The sequence below is a fragment of the Ascaphus truei genome, chromosome 1 (genome assembly GCF_040206685.1).
Source record: "Ascaphus truei isolate aAscTru1 chromosome 1, aAscTru1.hap1, whole genome shotgun sequence".
NCBI lineage: Eukaryota > Metazoa > Chordata > Amphibia > Anura > Ascaphidae > Ascaphus > Ascaphus truei.
In genome coordinates this window covers 427,122,720-427,140,633 of record NC_134483.1, presented here as the reverse complement: position 1 = coordinate 427,140,633, position 17,914 = coordinate 427,122,720, and positions in this window count along the sequence as shown.

The window sequence follows — 17,914 nt, the reverse complement described above, 5'->3', positions numbered from 1 at the left end:
AGGATTGTCAAGGATACCACCCAACTACTCATGCACATGGAAACTATGCAGAGAAAATTCCTAAGCAAGGGATATCATTAAAAGACAGTTCAGGAGGCGGCTATTAAGGCAGATGGGCATACACAAGAGGAACTACTGGAACATAACCCTAGAGTGGTGAAGAAGGGTATTCCCTTTGTTACTACTTATAGCATAGCCTCTAAACAAATCAAAAGAGCTATGTCAAGACACTGGCACCTACTACAAGGTGACAATACCATCAGTCACCTGTTTAATAACCCTCCCATTTTTGCGTATAAAAGATCTCGCAATATTAGGGACATAGTCGTCCAGGCAGACCAACCTAAAACATCAAGGCAGACCTTTTTATCCAAACCCCAATATGGCACCTTTCCATGCAGAAGTTGCAGCCAATGTAACGGAGTAATTAGGGGTGAAAATTTCAGTCACCCACATACAGTAGTGTCAAGCAATTTAAAATAAATGGCTTTTACACATGCTTAAGTACATATATTGTATACTTACTTTAATGCCCCTGTGGAATGCTATATGTGGGTAAAACCTTTAATACTCTGAAAGAACGCATATCACAGCATAAAAGTAATAAAAAAAATGTGCTATCTGATACATCTGTGGCACGGCATTTCAGAGATAAGGGACACAATCCAACACAATTACGGTACCAAATCATAGATCATGTGAAACCCCTTCGCAGGGGTGGAGATAGGGAAAGACTTCTCCTGCAGAAAGAGGCTTAATGGACCTTCATACATAATACAGTATGTCCAATGGGCCTTAATGAAAGACTGGAATTACACTGGTTTTTAGGCTAAAGGTCAGCTGTTGCAATAGATCCAACAGTATGCGGGTGGCACAATGTCATGGTGGTCACAAACTTATCAACTCTTTTTATATTTTGGGATTCTCGATTGAACACAACAAGGAGCAAAATAAATTGTGATTTATTTCCTTGCTAGACAAACACACAACAACTTCAGAATACACTTAATACAACACTTACTAGGATGGGGAATCAAAATAAATTGTCCTTTGCACGAAAGCGCAAGAAATGCAGTCTTTGTTTAAAGGTCCCGTGGCTAGATCGCAAGCTCCCAATCTAATACTCTGCCAAATCAAAAAAAATCGTAAAAGTTTGTTAGAATTCGTTTGGGAGTCCCCAGGGCTAACGAATTCTTAATTTGGGGTAAATTCTTGGTTTCGATGGTATTAACCCTTTGCGTACTGGAACTGCTACCGCTGTTCTTGAACGAAGGCTTGCGTAAAGCGCAGTCATATCATGAATGGTATCTTGATCACAGTGGGAATAGTCCGGCAGACACAGGTATAGGGTGATCAAGTCTATCCTTAACATGTGCACCCAATCCCCTCCATGGGAATATTTCACCCACCTACCTCCATTTTGCACGCAGTTTTCAAAACTGGGCAAAAAGGCTTTCCGGTTTGCAAAGCGCATGTGTCAGCCTGACTCCCATGCAACTTAGCATACCTGGGATACACCCTTTTGTTGGCATCCCTTAGTCTGTGGTTTTGCCCCTAGGGGTCAATGGCCTTGGATATACCCTTTTGTTGGCGTCCCTTAGTCTGGGGTTTTGCCCCAAGGTGTCAATGGCCTGGGATCTGGCACTTATCTGGATTCCGGCCATGTTTACATTATGGTGCTCTGAGGCTTTTCATCCCTGTCACTTCATTAGACTGAGGGTCTCCGGCTCAGCGGGACCTCTTTGAAGTGCAGGAAATAAAATTCCCTCAGCTCATTCATCCCCAGCATATTTGCATGTCAGAGGATTTTTCCCGGGCTTACAGAAAAAACTGTTCCTGCCTGTACATTTTAAATTCACAGTATTACACACTTTATTAAAACTTCATGTTCTAGGTGTACCAGAACTGTAATTTTTATGTGTGTGTGTGTGTGCATGTTTTATTTAGTCATACTTGCACACCAAAAATCAGGGTGCTGGGTGCCTGCATTCGCGAGTTAGCCTGCTTCATGTTCTAGGTGTACCACAACTGTAATTTTTATGTGTGCTGGTGGGAACCCAAGTTCACCCGGTTCCCACGTCAATTGACCTACTTCACACGGCCATTGACTTACTTCCTTTAAAGTTCTGCAGGCTAACGAGGTACGGATACATTGTATCGGTAAAACCACTTCAAATCTAAAGCAAGCCAATTATTCAATTGACTTGCGGTAACGGAGTCAAGAGCTTGAAATGGATACCCATATGATAAAACAGACCTCCCATACACTGGCGACACACTTTATTCGAGCTTGGCTAGTCCCACGAATTCGGGTATACCCGGGTGTATTGAGGTTTGTGACTGTTTTCTGCCCGAGTGCATTGAGGTATTTTCCAAGCAGGGATTGAAGCATTTTATTCCCGCTGGCTGCAATAATGCACAGTATATATATATATACTGCATTACAATTCATGAATTTATGCCATCTGGTAGACACGCGAAGCATTGCAGCCTATTAAATCCTAATCATTATCATTTAACAGATCAGCCGCCCATCAGCCAGGCATGAACCCAGGCTGGGAAGGCAAATGCAACGGGGCTTGTCAGAGGTGAGGAGTGGCGCATTCCAGGTATCTGCCAGGTACATACCGGGTATTTGCTCGAATAAAGTGTGTCGGTGCAGTACATAGCGCTGGCTATGGCGCTCAATACTCCATCTTATGTCTCAAAAGAATATAGCAGGCATTACATTCATTCTATTACAACAGACAGAGAATAGCCTGCAAATGGGGGTTAAGAAGGCTCGGACAGGGCAAAGACAGCAGTGCAGTGCAAATACTTTTAACTCCTTCAATCCAAATGCGAGTTGTGGTTAATCAGCAGGGTATAATACCTTTATTTAGGCCTGATTAACCCTTTTCACAAAACACTTCCCCAACTAAAAGCGCAGGGATTGCACTGACCACCTTGTCCAGTGGCTGGACTGACCTGTCAGCTCTTGAGGTTAGTATGTCCTGAGGGCTGTCCCAGCAGGAAAGGCCATCAGCATTGCCATGCTCGCTTTCCTTCTTGTGCTGGATGGTAAAGTCAAATTCCTGTAAGGCAAAACTCCAGCGTAAAAGTTTAGCATTTCCCCCTGACACCCTCTGTAACCAACTCATGGGATTGTGGTCTGTAATAGCAGTAAAAGGTCTGCCATACAAATAGGGCTGTAACATCTTTAGAGCCCATACTATGGCCAGAAACTCTTTTCCAATGGTGGTATATGCCACCTCTCTGGACAGCAGCTTGCGGCTCAGATACACCACGGGGTGTTCACTGCCCTCCTCCCCCACTTGGCTGAGTACAGCACCAATTCCATAATCCAAGGCATCAGTCTGTACCAAGAATGTTTTTGCATAGTCTGGTGCAGCAAGAATGGGGGCAGTGGCCAGTGCAGTCTTTAATACCTGAAAGGAGATCTCACAGGCAGAAGACCAGACTACCAGCACAGACTGTCGCTTCTTGATCAAGTCAGTCAGGGGTTTGGCAATGGCACTATACTGAGGGACAAAATTTTGTAGTAGCCTGCGGTTCCTAGGAAAGCCATAACTTGTTTCTTGGTTTTGGAAACGGGCCACTTCACTATTGCTTCCACCTTAGATGGTTTTGGCTTAAGATGCCCTATGTACGGTGCCCTATGTACAGCGTGTCTGCCATCCCTACTAAGCACTTGGTGGGTTTGAATTTGGGTCCCACTTCTCTAATCCTGTCTAGATCTGCAACTACATGCACGAAGTGTGAGTCAAACAAATTACTAAAGATAGAAATGTCGTCCAGGTATGCCCTTGCAAACCCTTGCATACCCTCCAGTAAGCGATTGACCAGGCGTTGAAAGGTAGCCGGTGCATTTTTCATCCCAAATGGCATCACTAGGAATTCCTAGAGGCCACTTGGTGTAATAAATGCTGACTTTTCTCTAGCCTCCTGGGTCAAAGGGATCTGCCAGTAACCTTTACTGGGTTCCATGGTCGTCAGATACCTTGCCCCCGCGAGTTCATCTAACAACTCATCCATGCGGGACATGGGTTAGGCATCTGACACTGTGCCCGCATTGAGCTGCCGGTAGTCCACACAGGACTGGGAGGTCCCATCCTTCTTAGGTCCAGGAATACCGGATAAGCCCCAGGGCTTTGGGACGGTACAATTACCCCTAGGGCCAGCATCTCTTCTACCTCCCTCTCTATTCTGCCCTTAATCTCTGCTGACACTCTATAAGCGTGCTTATGCAGAGGTCTCATATCTCCTGTCAGCACTGGGTGATCTGTAATGTGAGTCTTCACTGGCTTATCTGACAACAGAGCCCTATACATATCAAGCATAGCCCTGGACTCTGCCCTCTGCCTGACACTCAGCTGAGACCCTATCTCAACCTGCTCTACCGTACCCTCCTGCCTAGCCTCCCCCAGGAGATCAGGCAGAGCATTGTTCGCCGGATCCCCCATCGGTGGGCTGCAAATTGACAGCAATGATGCCACACTCAGTGCTATGTACTTCTTGAGCATGTTTATGTTATAGGTCTTATTTCTTCCTGCCTCAGCATCTACCTGTACAACATAGTTGCACTCATTCATCTTTCGGAGTACCGTACACGGTCCCGACCAGGCAGCCATTTATTTGTTCTCCCGAGTTGGCTTGAGAACAAGCACTTGCTGTTCTGGGATGATTTCCCTGCAACGGGCATTCTGATCATTGTCCAGTGCCAACCCCATTTTCATCTCTAGCCGGTCTCTAAGATCTATCACATACTGAAGCACAGAAGTATCAGTAATGGTTCTCTCCCCTTCCCATCCCTCGAGGAATAGGTCCAGAGATCCCGTACCCTGCGAACATATAGCAGCTCAAAGGGAGAGAAGCCTGTAGATTCTTGCGGTACCTCTCGGTATATAAACAGCAAGTGCTGCAGGTGAATCTCCCAGTTTTTTCCCTCTGCATGTATAAACGTCTTAAGCATCTGATTCAGGGTCTCATTGAACCTCTCACATAGGGGGCTATGCACTAAGCTCCGTTAAGTCACTTTTAGACCGCAAAGTGCTCTTCGAACGTGATTTTTTGCTCAATCCGATGCACTAAGCAACGCAAACAGGCACTTTGCGCTCTAAAAATGACTTTTTTCAGGAATTTTTTCTAAGTCTAACTTTGCTCGATCGCAACCCTGTTTGCGTTAAATTCTGCCCTTAAGCGGGATGCACTAAGCAATGCAACCTTAGCGTACGCGAAAGTTGCGTTGATCAGAACACGCCAGGTCAGAGTAGACGTGAAGAAATCTGTACTTAGAAAAAATTATTGCTTTTTATTTTTGCATGCGCAAAACCCATACAGCAGGCCGGCGGGTGTCCCCGGCTGACCCCGCGGTGGTCCCCGAGGGAGCCTGGGGGTCATGCGGGTGTCCCCGGCTGACCCCGCAGGTGTCCGGGGGTCCCCGGCTCACCAAGCGGGGGTCCCTGTGGGAGTGCGGGGGTCCCTGCAGGAGTCCGGGTGTCCCCGCGGCCGTCCCGGGATCCCCACAGGAGTCCCGGGGTACCTACGTGCCTGCGGTACCAATGTTGTACCTCAAAAAATAATAAACAAGAATTATAACTAAACCCCCCCCCCCTAACACATACTATACAGTGATTGCCAAAATTACTATTATCCAAATATGGATAATACTGCATTTGGCCATTTTAAATACATATAACATTCAATAAATACAGTCAAAACATATTAAACTTACCTTTTACAGGCACCCACGATGAAGGCCGTCTTCATCCTCATCTTCATTCTGCCCATGCCCCTCCGGTGCTGCAAAACATCCACAACAATTACAATAGCCAATGTAATGTCCCCTAACCCCTTAATCACCATAGCGGTTATTAACCGCTACAGTAATTAAGGGGTTAACCCACCCTCACCCAAAACTCGGGAGGCCTACATACCCTCCCCCACTAACCCCCTTCCCCGTGAGGCCTAACCACCCTCACCCACTACTCACAAGGGAGGACTACCCACATACCCTTGGGGCCAATACCCCCTCCCCCCACCCCAGTACCCACAATAAAAACAACAACCTGCCCCACAATAAACATCTTTCTATTTATTAAATATATAACCCACCTACTGTGCCCCCCCATATATACATGATTTATCTTTTTACATACAGGGTTCATACCTCAGCCCCACGTGAGTCCCCGGCGTGCCTGGAGGGTCACCTGACAGACCTACAGGGTACCAGAAACTTGTTTCACACAGGTCCTGGAGGCCTGTTGGTGGGTCCTGCCAAGCACCATGGCCCCCAGGTGGTCTCCGCGGGTCACCGTGGGCCACAATTGGGTCCCCACTGTAGGCCCGCGGATGTCTGGGAGCCCCGGGTCAGACCCACAGGTGTCTGCGGGGCCTCGGGTGGTTCTCACGGGGGTCTGGGGACTCACGAGTGCTCACTATGAGTCCATGGTGCCCCCACGGATGTGGGACCAACGGTTCTTCCCCGCACACTACGGGTCCGCGGTGCCCCCACAGATGTGAGGCCACCGGTTCTTCCCCGCAGGTGTCACCTGTGAAACCACCAGCCTGATACCCTTGAGATACCCGAGGATACCGCAGGTGGTCTCCAGAGGTCTCACGCAGAACCAAGGAACCAACCCTGAATGTAAAATAAATAAACCGGACCTTTACATTCAATACATACATCCCCTCCCCCACACCTACAGTACAATATTGTGCCAAATAACTATTATCCAGATATGGATAATAGATTATTTGCCAATTATTAAACACATAAAACATGCATAAATCAAAACATGCATTTTTAATCTTAAAATCACCACATTGCATGTTAAAATAAATCCAGCAGCCATTGTAAATATAAAAAAAAACAAACTGCAGCTACACAAATGTCTATGAAATGTCACACAATTGCATTGAGTGTGTACATGAAGCAATTAATCTGTGCATCATGTAACACTATGCAAAATATATGTAACAATAAAATACAATACGAACAATGTCCCCTAACCAGCAATGCCATCATGAAAATCAATTATAAACTAAGCAACATCAATACAATTAGCATCAATCAATTAATTAATTTCCTCAAACAATTACAATACAATACAAATCAATTATACAATTCCTATTCAATTCTTAAAGCCAAACCATTGCCAAAACAATTCTAATTTAAAGTAACCACCATCATTCTAATCTAACTACCATAAAGAAGCCATTACCTAAATACAAATTACATTATTCACAACAATGACAAAATAAAGATGATAAATACATTAGCCATACATGAAAAGAACATAAACATTAGCAAAACAATCAATTATTATCCCTGTATGTCTATCCATATAGATAGATATACATAAAATACAGGGGCAATAATACAGTATAAAAAACAATGCATTTCCATACAAAAGTCACATAGAATACACCCATTCAGTGTCCGTGAATGTATGTATATACATATATACATTAACGGGCATTAAATGGGACTGAAAAAATAAGACATGAATGAAAAACCATAAAAACCTGTAAAAGTAAAAATAATAAACTTTTCTTTTGTTTACTCACCATTAGATGCCCACTCACAGAAATCCAGGTGACCCGGAAGCACAGGAACCAATCCACAGGTAAGCCATAAAATAAAAAACCATAACAAATCCACGTCTGTGTATTTTTCTTCTATTTGTAATCCTTCCCGTCTGTCTTGGGGTCTTCTTTTCTTCTTTGGGGTCTTTTGGGGTCTTCTCCGGCTTCTTCCATCTTCTTCCGTCTTCTTCCGTCTTCTTCCGTCTTCTTACACCACGCCCTTCTTCTCTTCTTAGGAGGTGAGATGTTCCCTCCTCGACGACTAGCTTCAAAATGAGGCGACATAGGCTTTTATAGTTCTATGACGTCACATTTTGCTCAAATTGTTTCCCACGGTCCTGATTGGGCCGTGAAAAACATGTGATTTGGCCGAACAAAAACAAATGATTACGTCATTTAAAGACAATGAAAGCACAGCCAATCAGAATGGCTTTGCTTCAATTGCCTTTAAGATGAAGAAGAAGAGCAAAACAGTGCACTGCCAGGGAGCCAGGTGGTGTAAATAAAAAGTTCTATTTATTCAGCATTTACTTCACAAAAAACAAACCCCCAGGGGGTGAAACAGTACCTCCTACGTGTTTCGGACCATGGGGTTCCTTTATCAAGGAGTATGGGGGACAGAAAGGAGGGGACTCCTTTATGTACACCACAAAATGACCAATCTACAATTTTTACATTTGGCGCCAAAACCGGGTGCACGCCGTTATGACGTCATGTGTGTGAGCCACTAGTGCTGTGTCTCAGAATAGCCCGATCCCACAGCACCTGGCCACGCCCCCATGACATCAATTCAGTACACCCACCACGGTGACTGCCGCAAGTAGGGAGTCTCCACCCCTAGGGGAGGGCTCAAAAGGACAGGCAGGGTCACGTCACGGGCACGAACGCTAATCCATGCTCTGCCCAAGGTAACGATGCCAACTCCACAGAGGGGCGCATCCCCCTTTTTTGTAGATGATCATTTTGTGGTGTATATAAAGGAGTCCCCTCTCTTGTGTCCCCCATACTCCTTGATAAAGGACCCCCATGGTCCGAAACGCGTAGGAGGTACTGTTTCACCCCCTGGGGGGTATGTTTTTTGTGAAGTAAATGCTGAATAAATATACCTTTTTATTTACACCCCCTCGCTCCCTGGCAGTGCACTGTTTTGCTCTTCTTCTTCCTACTGGACTTCAACAACGGATCTGCACGCCCCTGGGAAAGGACTATGACAGATTCTGTTCAACAGATGGAGTGGGTAAGAGTTTAATATAATTTATGTGTGATTATTATAGATGAGTACAATTACAGCACTGTTTGTCTCCAATGAGGGGTCACTAGAGTACCTTATAGGTGCAATAGTTGGTCCCCTTTAGGAGACTTATGTGTTTTATAGGTCACTCACATATTGCATCTCAGTTAACCCACTCCATGTCTGAGTCCATCTACCAGTCCTGTTTATTATTCAAGATTGATATTTTGGGAAATTTCCACTGACTTTGGAGCACCCAATCCACCCATATCTCTATACGCTGTACTGATTTGCTTGCATTTGCTCATCGCAGATGGGACTGTTTTCAATCAAGATTTATATTATTTTATTGAAGGTGTGTGATTTTTTCTTGTGGTCATAGACCCAACAAGTGAATTGATTATTTGACTATTTGTTCAGGACATTTCTATACCGAATTTCTTCTATCCATTATAAATAAATATTTTCCATTGAAATCCATATGATGTCGGATATTGAAGAAATAGAGGTGGTGCAAGAAGAAACGGCAATGTATGCTTTTAACTGTTTTGACTATTCTATGCATAAGAAAAAGGCAATGCAGGTGTTTGAAAGAATCGTGGACACTGACACGAGGGATATCACAGACCTTAAACCACATTTTCGGAGATTGGAAAAATTGTTGATTTTAAACTCTAGAACATGGTGGGATATCATCTCCCTAGAGAATTATCTCCTTAATAAAAGAATCCCGAGAGGATTAAGAATCAAAAAGGCTCCTACTTTCGGATTTTCAGATGCTATCTTTGAAAAACAGTGGATTGCCACTTTAGACCAATGTTCGTTTAAATTAATGGAATTGGTCATCGAACAAAAAGCTAAAGAAAGAAAGGGATTGCAACGGCAGGTTAAGGAGCTGCAGACCCAATTACAACAATTCCAAGATCTAGATGGGTTCAGAGGTTATGATAAAATACTTTTGGATACTGTTTTAAAGGTTGAAGAGGAGATAATGGCTAAAAAAACAAATTAAGTATGATAGGGATCGAACCGACTATGAAAGAAAACAAGTTTATAGTTGGCAAAGAATTAACCCCAATAGGGAACGTGCCTTTCAACCCCCTTCCAAAAATAATGAAAGAGATAAAATTTTGCGATCCACACCTCGTAAATCAATTCTGAAAACAAGGGGTAGTGATGTACCTAGTTGGGATTCGGATTTTTCCGATGTAGAGACTTTGTCTCATTCAGTATCATTTTCCCAAACAGATAAATCTGGGTTTAAGTCATTTATCACCTCTGAACCATCAGGTCAACGAACAGCAGAGAATAGGACCGTAAGATCTTATTGTATTGTATTGTATTGTATGTCTTTATTTATATAGCGCCATTAGTGTACATAGCGCTTCACAGTAGTAATAAATGTGGTAATCAAATAAATAACAGATAATATAAATAACAGATCATGGGAATAAGTGCTTTAGACATAAAAGTAACATTTCGGAAGAGGAGTCCCTGCCCCGAGGAGCTTACAGTCTAATTGGTAGGTAGGGAGAACGTACAGAGACAGTAGGAGGGAGTTCTGGTAAGTGCGTCTGCAGGGGGCCAAGCATTATGTATCGTGTTTAGAATATCCACAGTGCTATTCATATGCTTCTTTAAGCAAGTGTGTCTTAAGGTGGGTCTTAAAGGTGGATAGAGAGGGTGCTAGTCGGGTACTGAGGGGAAGGGCATTCCAGAGGTGTGGGGCAGTCAGTGAAAAAGGTTTAAGGCGGGAGAGGGCTTTAGATACAACGGGGTAGAAAGAAGACATCCTTGAGAAGAACGCAAGAGTCTGGATGGTGCATACCGAGAAATTAGGGATGAGATGTAAGGAGGGGCAGAAGAATGTAAAGCTTTAAAAGTGAGGAGAAGAATGGAGTGTGAGATGCGGGATTTGATCGGAAGCCAGGAGAGGGATTTCATGAGGGGAGATGCTGAGACAGATCTAGGAAAGAGTAGAGTGATTCTGGCAGCAGCATTTAGGATAGATTGTAGGGGAGACAGGTGAGAGGCAGGAAGGCCGGACAGCAGGAGGTTACAGTAATCAAGACGGGAGAGAATGAGGGCCTGAGTCAGAGTTTTAGCAGTCGAACAACAGAGGAAAGGGCGTGCCTTAGTTATATTGCGGAGGAAAAAGCGACAAGTTTTAGAAATGTTTTGAATGTGAGAGGCAAATGTGAGAGAGGAGTCGAATGTGACCCCTAAGCAGCGTGCTTGGGCTACTGGGTGAATGATTGTAGTTCCAACAGTAATGTGGAAGGAGGTAGTAGGGCCAGGTTTGGGAGGAAGTATGAGGAGCTCTGTTTTAGCCATGTTGAGTTTAAGGCGTCGGAGGGCCATCCAGGATGATATAGCAGAGAGACATTCAGAAACTTTGGTTTGTACAGCAGGTGTAAGGTCAGGTGTTGAAAAGTATATTTGTGTGCCGTCGGCATAGAGGTTATAATTAAACCCAAAAGATGTTATTAGGTCACCTAGAGAGAGTGTGTACAGAGAAAAGAGAAGAGGTCCCAGGACAGAGCCCTGGGGTACCCCCACAGAGAGATCAATAGAGGAGGAGGAGGTGTTAGCAGAAGAGACACTAAAAGTACGATGAGAGAGGTAGGATGAGATCCAGGATAGAGCTTTGTTCCGAATACCTAGAGTATGGAGAATGTGGAGGAGAAGAGGGTGGTCCACGGTGTCAAATGCTGCAGAGAGGTTGAGTAATATGAGCAGAGTGTAATGACCTCTGTCTTTGTTTGGAAGTTTGGAGGCAAAAGGCAGGAGGGAGACAGGTCGATAGTTAGAAAGACAGGTAGGGTCAAGCTTGCTGTTTTTGAGTAATGGTATGACTGTTGCATGTTTGAAGGAGGATGGAATGGTTCCAGAGCAGAGAGAGTAGTTAAAAATGTGTGTAAGCGTAGGGATTATAGTAGGAGCTAGAGGTTTTAGGAGATGGGAGGGAATGGGGTCAAGAGGGCAAGTGGTAGAGGGAGAAGAGGAGATCAACAGCGACACATCCTCCTCTGAGACAGTGGAAAAAGTCTCAAGGAAGGCAGGAGGAGAGTTAGGAAGAGGTGTAGGATGGGGGGAAGAAACAGAGAGCATGTTCTGCCGTATGGATTCCACCTTTTCCTTAAAATAGTCAGCAAAGTCCTGAGCGGAGATGGAGGAAGGAGAGGCAGCTGAGGGTGGTTTGAGTAGAGTATCAAAGATAGAGAACAGTCGGCGTGGGTTAGACTTGTGCATGTTGATTAGTGCAGAAAAGTAGGCTTGTTTAGCTTGCGAGAGGGCAGTGTTGAAACAGGATAGCATAAATTTGTAGTAAAGGAAGTCTGCGAGAGTGTGAGACTTCCTCCAGAGGCGTTCAGAGGAACGAGTGGAGGAATGCAGCATGCGCGTGTGGGAATTTAGCCAGGGTCTAGGGTTAGAAGGGCGAGGGCGGCAGAGAGAAAGCGGGGCATGTAGATCAAGAGACGAGGACAAGACAGAGTTGTACTTTCTGACCAGGTTGTCAGGGTCTGTAGCAGAGCTGAGAGAGGAGAGGGAGGAGTGTAAAGTGGACTCAAAGTCAGGTAAGTGAATAGAGCGCAGGTTTCTGCAGAACCGGGGGGTAGATGGAGGTGGAGAAGGGGAGAAGCGAGATAAAGAGAATGAGATGAGATGATGGTCAGAGAGAGGAAAAGGGGAAATGGAGAAATCAGAGAGAGAGAAGTTTTTAGTGAAAACCAGGTGTAAGTAGTGGCCATCCTTGTGGGTGCTGGCTGCAGTCCACTGTTGAAGGCCAAAAGAAGAGGTAAGAGAAAGAAAGCGGGAAGCCCAAGAGAGAGAGGGGTCATCAATGTGGCAATTGAAGTCCCCAAGGAGAAGAACAGGGGAGTCTGAGGAGAGAAAGAAAGAGAGCCAGGATTCAAAGTGAGAGAGAAAGGCAGAAGGGGGATGAGTAGAGGTAGGTGGGCGATAGATGACCGCCACATGAACCGGGAGAGGAGAGAAGATCTGGACAGTGTGAGCCTCAAAGGAGGGAAAAGCAAGAGAGGGGGGAATAGGAAGGGTTCGGTAACGGCAGACAGAGGAGAGCAGGAGCCCCACGATGAACCATCTGAGAATCAGAAATGGTCCAATCAATATCAACAACAACAGCAAGAAAACTTCCCTCTTTTTCAAAAAACCCAAAAAGAACCCGAAGAGGGAAAAAGAAGAGAGGGTTACAAAAGGCCAAACAAGATGAAGAAGCAACATTAATTGAGGAGTCTATGAATGTGATTAACATTTCTTGATATGAATTATCCCCTGCATAACTTTCACTATTGGGGAAGGGACTCAAGTATGCTCCAACAATGGAGTTTTATCTCTTCAACACTCCTATAGATGTACATAAATTTGTACGTAAACTAACACTTAAATCTTTTTTTCAGAAACGTGCGGTAATAACTGAGGTTGTCCAAAGAAATGACAACTACATTATTCCTTTAACATCGAGTGAAGTACCTAGCACTTCTATGATTGGGGATTTACACTACCGACACACTTTATTAAAGTGTGGCCGTTTCCATAAGCCGGGAGATTTCCCGGCTTGCTAGTGGCATCCCCTCGGCGTGCCGCGCGTCATAGACGCGCGGTCACGCGTCTTCGGGAGCCAGCGCCCCCTGCACGCGCGTCCAGGGCTCCCCGAGGGAGCCCTGGTGTCCCGCGATGTGCGGGACAGCGGCAGGGGGTTCCGGGGGACCCGGCGGACCCGGCAGCGGTAGGGAGAGCGCCCCGATCGGAGGGCGCTCTTCCGCTGCTTCGGCGCGCGCCCGTCACACTCGGGCGCGCGCCAGGCTACTGCTGCGGCCAAGTAAGGGGTGATCATGTAAACATTGATATTGGGGGTCAGGATTCGACCTTTAAGGAGCCATGTTTTTTCCAGGATATTGATGATTTGAATGAATTGTTGGAGGATGTAGAAAAACAACCCTCAGGGTTAGACATACCAGAATTCAGTACCTGGAAATCTAGCCTCAAAAGAGGTTCTATCTTTTACCCCCAGTTTGTGAAGAGTCCTTACCTAACGACTTTTGAAAACCTGGTGATTAGAGATCTGCGGTTGTTAGCAGAAGGGTTTTCCTTTTCGCATACGGATGAGAGTAATTTAAGCCACAAGGAAAAACTAGCCATGTATTCATTACAAAAAAATGATTCAATTGTAATAAAAAATGCAGATAAAGGTGGGGCGGTGGTGGTTCAGAGTAGGTCGGGCTATCTCAGGGAAGCTTACCGCCAACTTGGAGATGCCACGGCCTACTCTGAGCTACCAAAAGACCCTACCGATATCTATCTAAGAGAATTTAAAGAGCTTATTGATTTGGGACAATTTACCAATGTCTTGACAAAGGATGAGATTGTGTTTCTGTGGAACCCTTATCCAAGAATACCAGTATTTTACCATCTCCCAAAGATCCATAAGACATTGGTCGACCCTCCTGGGAGACCAATCGTGTCGTCTATTTGTTCTTTGGGAGATGGACTTTCCAAATACATTGATAGATATCTACAACCATTTGTAAGGGGTCTCCCCTCCTTTCTGCTGGATTCTGGAGATTTGATTACACAATTGAAGGGGATCAAGTGGGGGCCACAATCAATGTGGGTCACCCTTGACGTTACATTTTTATATTCGGTTATTAAACATGACCAAGGATTGGCAGCTGTCCGCCACTTCTTGGAAGGTCCAGATAATAATTTGTTTCACACCACGTTTATATTAGATTCAATTAATTTTTTACTCACGCACAATTATTTTTTCTTTGATCACAAATTTTATTTACAGCAGCAGGGGACTGCTATGGGCACAAGTTTTGCACCCACGTATGCTAATTTATTTATGGGGTGGTGGGAATCACAGTTTAATTTCAGTATCACTAATCCGTTTAGAAAATGTATCACATTTTATAAACGTTTTATTGATGATTTAGTTATGATTTGGGAAGGTGATTTACCCATTCTGCACTTATTTTTTGATTTTATTAATCAAAATCCCAATAATTTAGTATTCACTTTTAATTTTGATTTGCACCACATACATTATCTGGATCTTCTACTCTTTATTGATTTTAAGAGAGACATTCAGATGGATGTCTACAGAAAACTTAACTCGAGAAATATGTTATTAAGGGCGTACAGCTGTCACCCTATAGCGGTCATCAAGGGAATCCCCAAGGGCCAATTCCTCAGGCTGAGGAGGAACTGCTCCACTGAAGAGGGTTTTGTCCGTCAGTCTGGGGAGTTGGCCATACGTTTTCAGCAGAGAGGTTATGATGGCTCTGAGTTACAAAAGACGTTTGATGAAATTAAAACACTGGACAGAGAGTCCCTACTCCCTTCACAGGGTTATACTTCCATGAAGGGACATGGTAGAGGAAAGAAAAGGATTAATCCTAAAATATATACTAAAGAACAAAGTTGGGGTAAAAATAACAGACAGAGAGACATGTTTCAGGAGGATTCGCCTTAATTGATTACACAATACAATAAATGTAGCAGACAAGTGCAAGCAATCATATATAAACACTGGGACAATTTAAAAATGGACCATAGTTTAGAGAAATTTGTCCAACAAGGGCCTCGCTTTATTTATAGAAAGGCGAAAACCATTGCCTCATATGACTCTCCTAGTTATGTAGTCTCCCCCACTGTGAGAAATACCAATACATTTGTACTAAAGGTTCCTTTAGATGTGGTGGTTGTGGCATATGTCATTACATGTCACCATCTTCCAAATTCTCAAGCTCAAAAACATCAAAGTCCTATCCCATTACCTCCTTCCTTAACTGTAACACGCAATTTGTTATCTATCTGTTAACATGTCGTTGTGGGGCAAACTATGTAGGAAGAACTACACGGGCGCTTAAAGTCAGGATCATGGAACACCTTAGACTAATTAAAAAACTGGATTGCTCAAACCCGGTGTCGAAACATTTTTCAGAGTGTAAAGAAGGAGGAACAAAAGGACTAACAGTCAAGGGTATTGAGAGAATTTTCTCACAAGAAAGAGGAGGAGATAGGCTCAATTTGTTGGACCGCAGGGAAGCTTATTGGATTTTTATGCTTAAGACCCGTGCTCCCTGCGGTCTAAACATTGAATGGAATTTGAGTCATTTTCTAAAACAATAAACTTTCTAAAAAAGTATTGGAGAAAATATGAATTGTATTTATGATGTTTAATGAATTTGAAAGAATTTTAGATAAAGATAATAATTCATACTCTTAGTTGGCTTCCTCTTAGGCTTGAAATTAAATTAAATTAAATTACTCTTGTCGTATAGAGTCAGATATTTTGTTGGTCCTATATACTCTGATGTGTCTTGTGGCAATAGGAGGTTTTTTCTTATCTGAGGGAGATTAAAAAGAATAAGATTGGTTCACTTTTCTATATTTAGAATCTGTGTAGTATGTCTTGATTAATTACAGTGTATTATTGAACTGTCAATTTACACTAATTCTATATAAATACATTCCCTGCGAACCCCTTTTCTTTTTTAGAGAATATATAGATTAATGGACTTTTTAATATTGTTCTTTTTTCCTTTCTTTTTAAAAAAAAATGTTGATGAATGATGTCGTTTTTCTTGCTACATTACCCCCGATGGGTGAAAAACTGATGATTTATGGTGGAATGACAACTTAGTATTTAAATATTCCACTTAATGTTTTTGACAAATTCTGTCAGTATCAGGTTCCTTTCCTTATAATTGTATTATGTATTTGAATTCTGATAAGTAAAGGATCCTGTGTCTGTGTTGTTTCACATTCTTTTAAACTTTAAATTTAGATTTGTTAATATGGAGGAGAGAAGAAGGGGATCTTGTTTTTTTTTCCTCTTGCAAAATATAGTTTATTGTTGCAATGAGAACTTATGTTGTGTGTATTTATGTTATATACACCTATCTGTACCCTGCCCCGTGATTGATTTGGGAGAGGGGGGAGATAAAAAGGGGGGGTGCACCCCTCTGTGGAGTTGGCATCGTTACCTTGGGCAGAGCAGAGATTAGCGATTCACAGGGGCCGTTCGTGCCCGTGACGCGACCCTGCCTGTCCTTATGAGCCCTCCCCTAGGGGTGGAGACTCCCTCCTCCCTCCTTGTGGCCGTCACCATGGTGGGTGTACCGAATTGATGTCATGGGGGGCGTGGCCAGGTGCTGTGGGATCAGGCTATTCTGAGACACAGCACTAGTGGCTCACACACATGACGTCATAACGGCGTGCACCCGGTTTTGCCGCCAAATGTAAAAATTGTAGATTGGTCATTTTGTGGTGTATATAAAGGAGTCCCCTCCTTTCTGTCCCCCATACTCCTTGATAAAGGACCCCCATGGTCCGAAACGCATAGGAGGTACTGTTTCACCCCCTGAGGGGTATGTTTTTTGTGAAGTAAATTGCTGAATAAATAGACCTTTTTATTTACACCACCTGGCACCCTGGCAGTGCACTGTTTTGCTCTTCTTCTTCCTACTGGACTTCAACCAACGGATCTGCACGCCCCTGGGAAAGGACTATGACGGATTCTTGTTCAACAGATGGAGTGGGTAAGAGTTTAATATAATTTATGTGTGATTATTATAGATGAGTACAATTACAGCACTGTTTGTCTCCAAGGAGGGGTCACTAGAGTACCTTATAGGTGCAATAGTTGGTCCCCTTCAGGAGACTTATGTGTTTAATAGGTCACTCACATATCGCATCTCTCAGTTAACCCACTCCATGTCTGAGTCCGTTTACCAGTCCTGTTTATTATTCAAGATTGATATTTTGGGAAATTTCCACTGACTTTGGAGCACCCATTCCAACCCATATCTCTATGCCTTCAAGATGACGTCATGAAAAGAAACATGGCCGGCCTCACATGCTACGGTAGCCAATCAGAGCGTGGGAAATACATCCCAACTCTGATTGGCTCTAGTGCCATGTGACAGGCTTTCAAAGACGTCACATCCGTTCTCCCCCAAGCCTCTGTCCCATGGTCTACTAGAGCCAATCAGAGATGGGATGGAGTTCCCACGCTCTGATTGGCTACCGTACCATGTGAGACTGGCCATGTTTCCATGTTTCTTT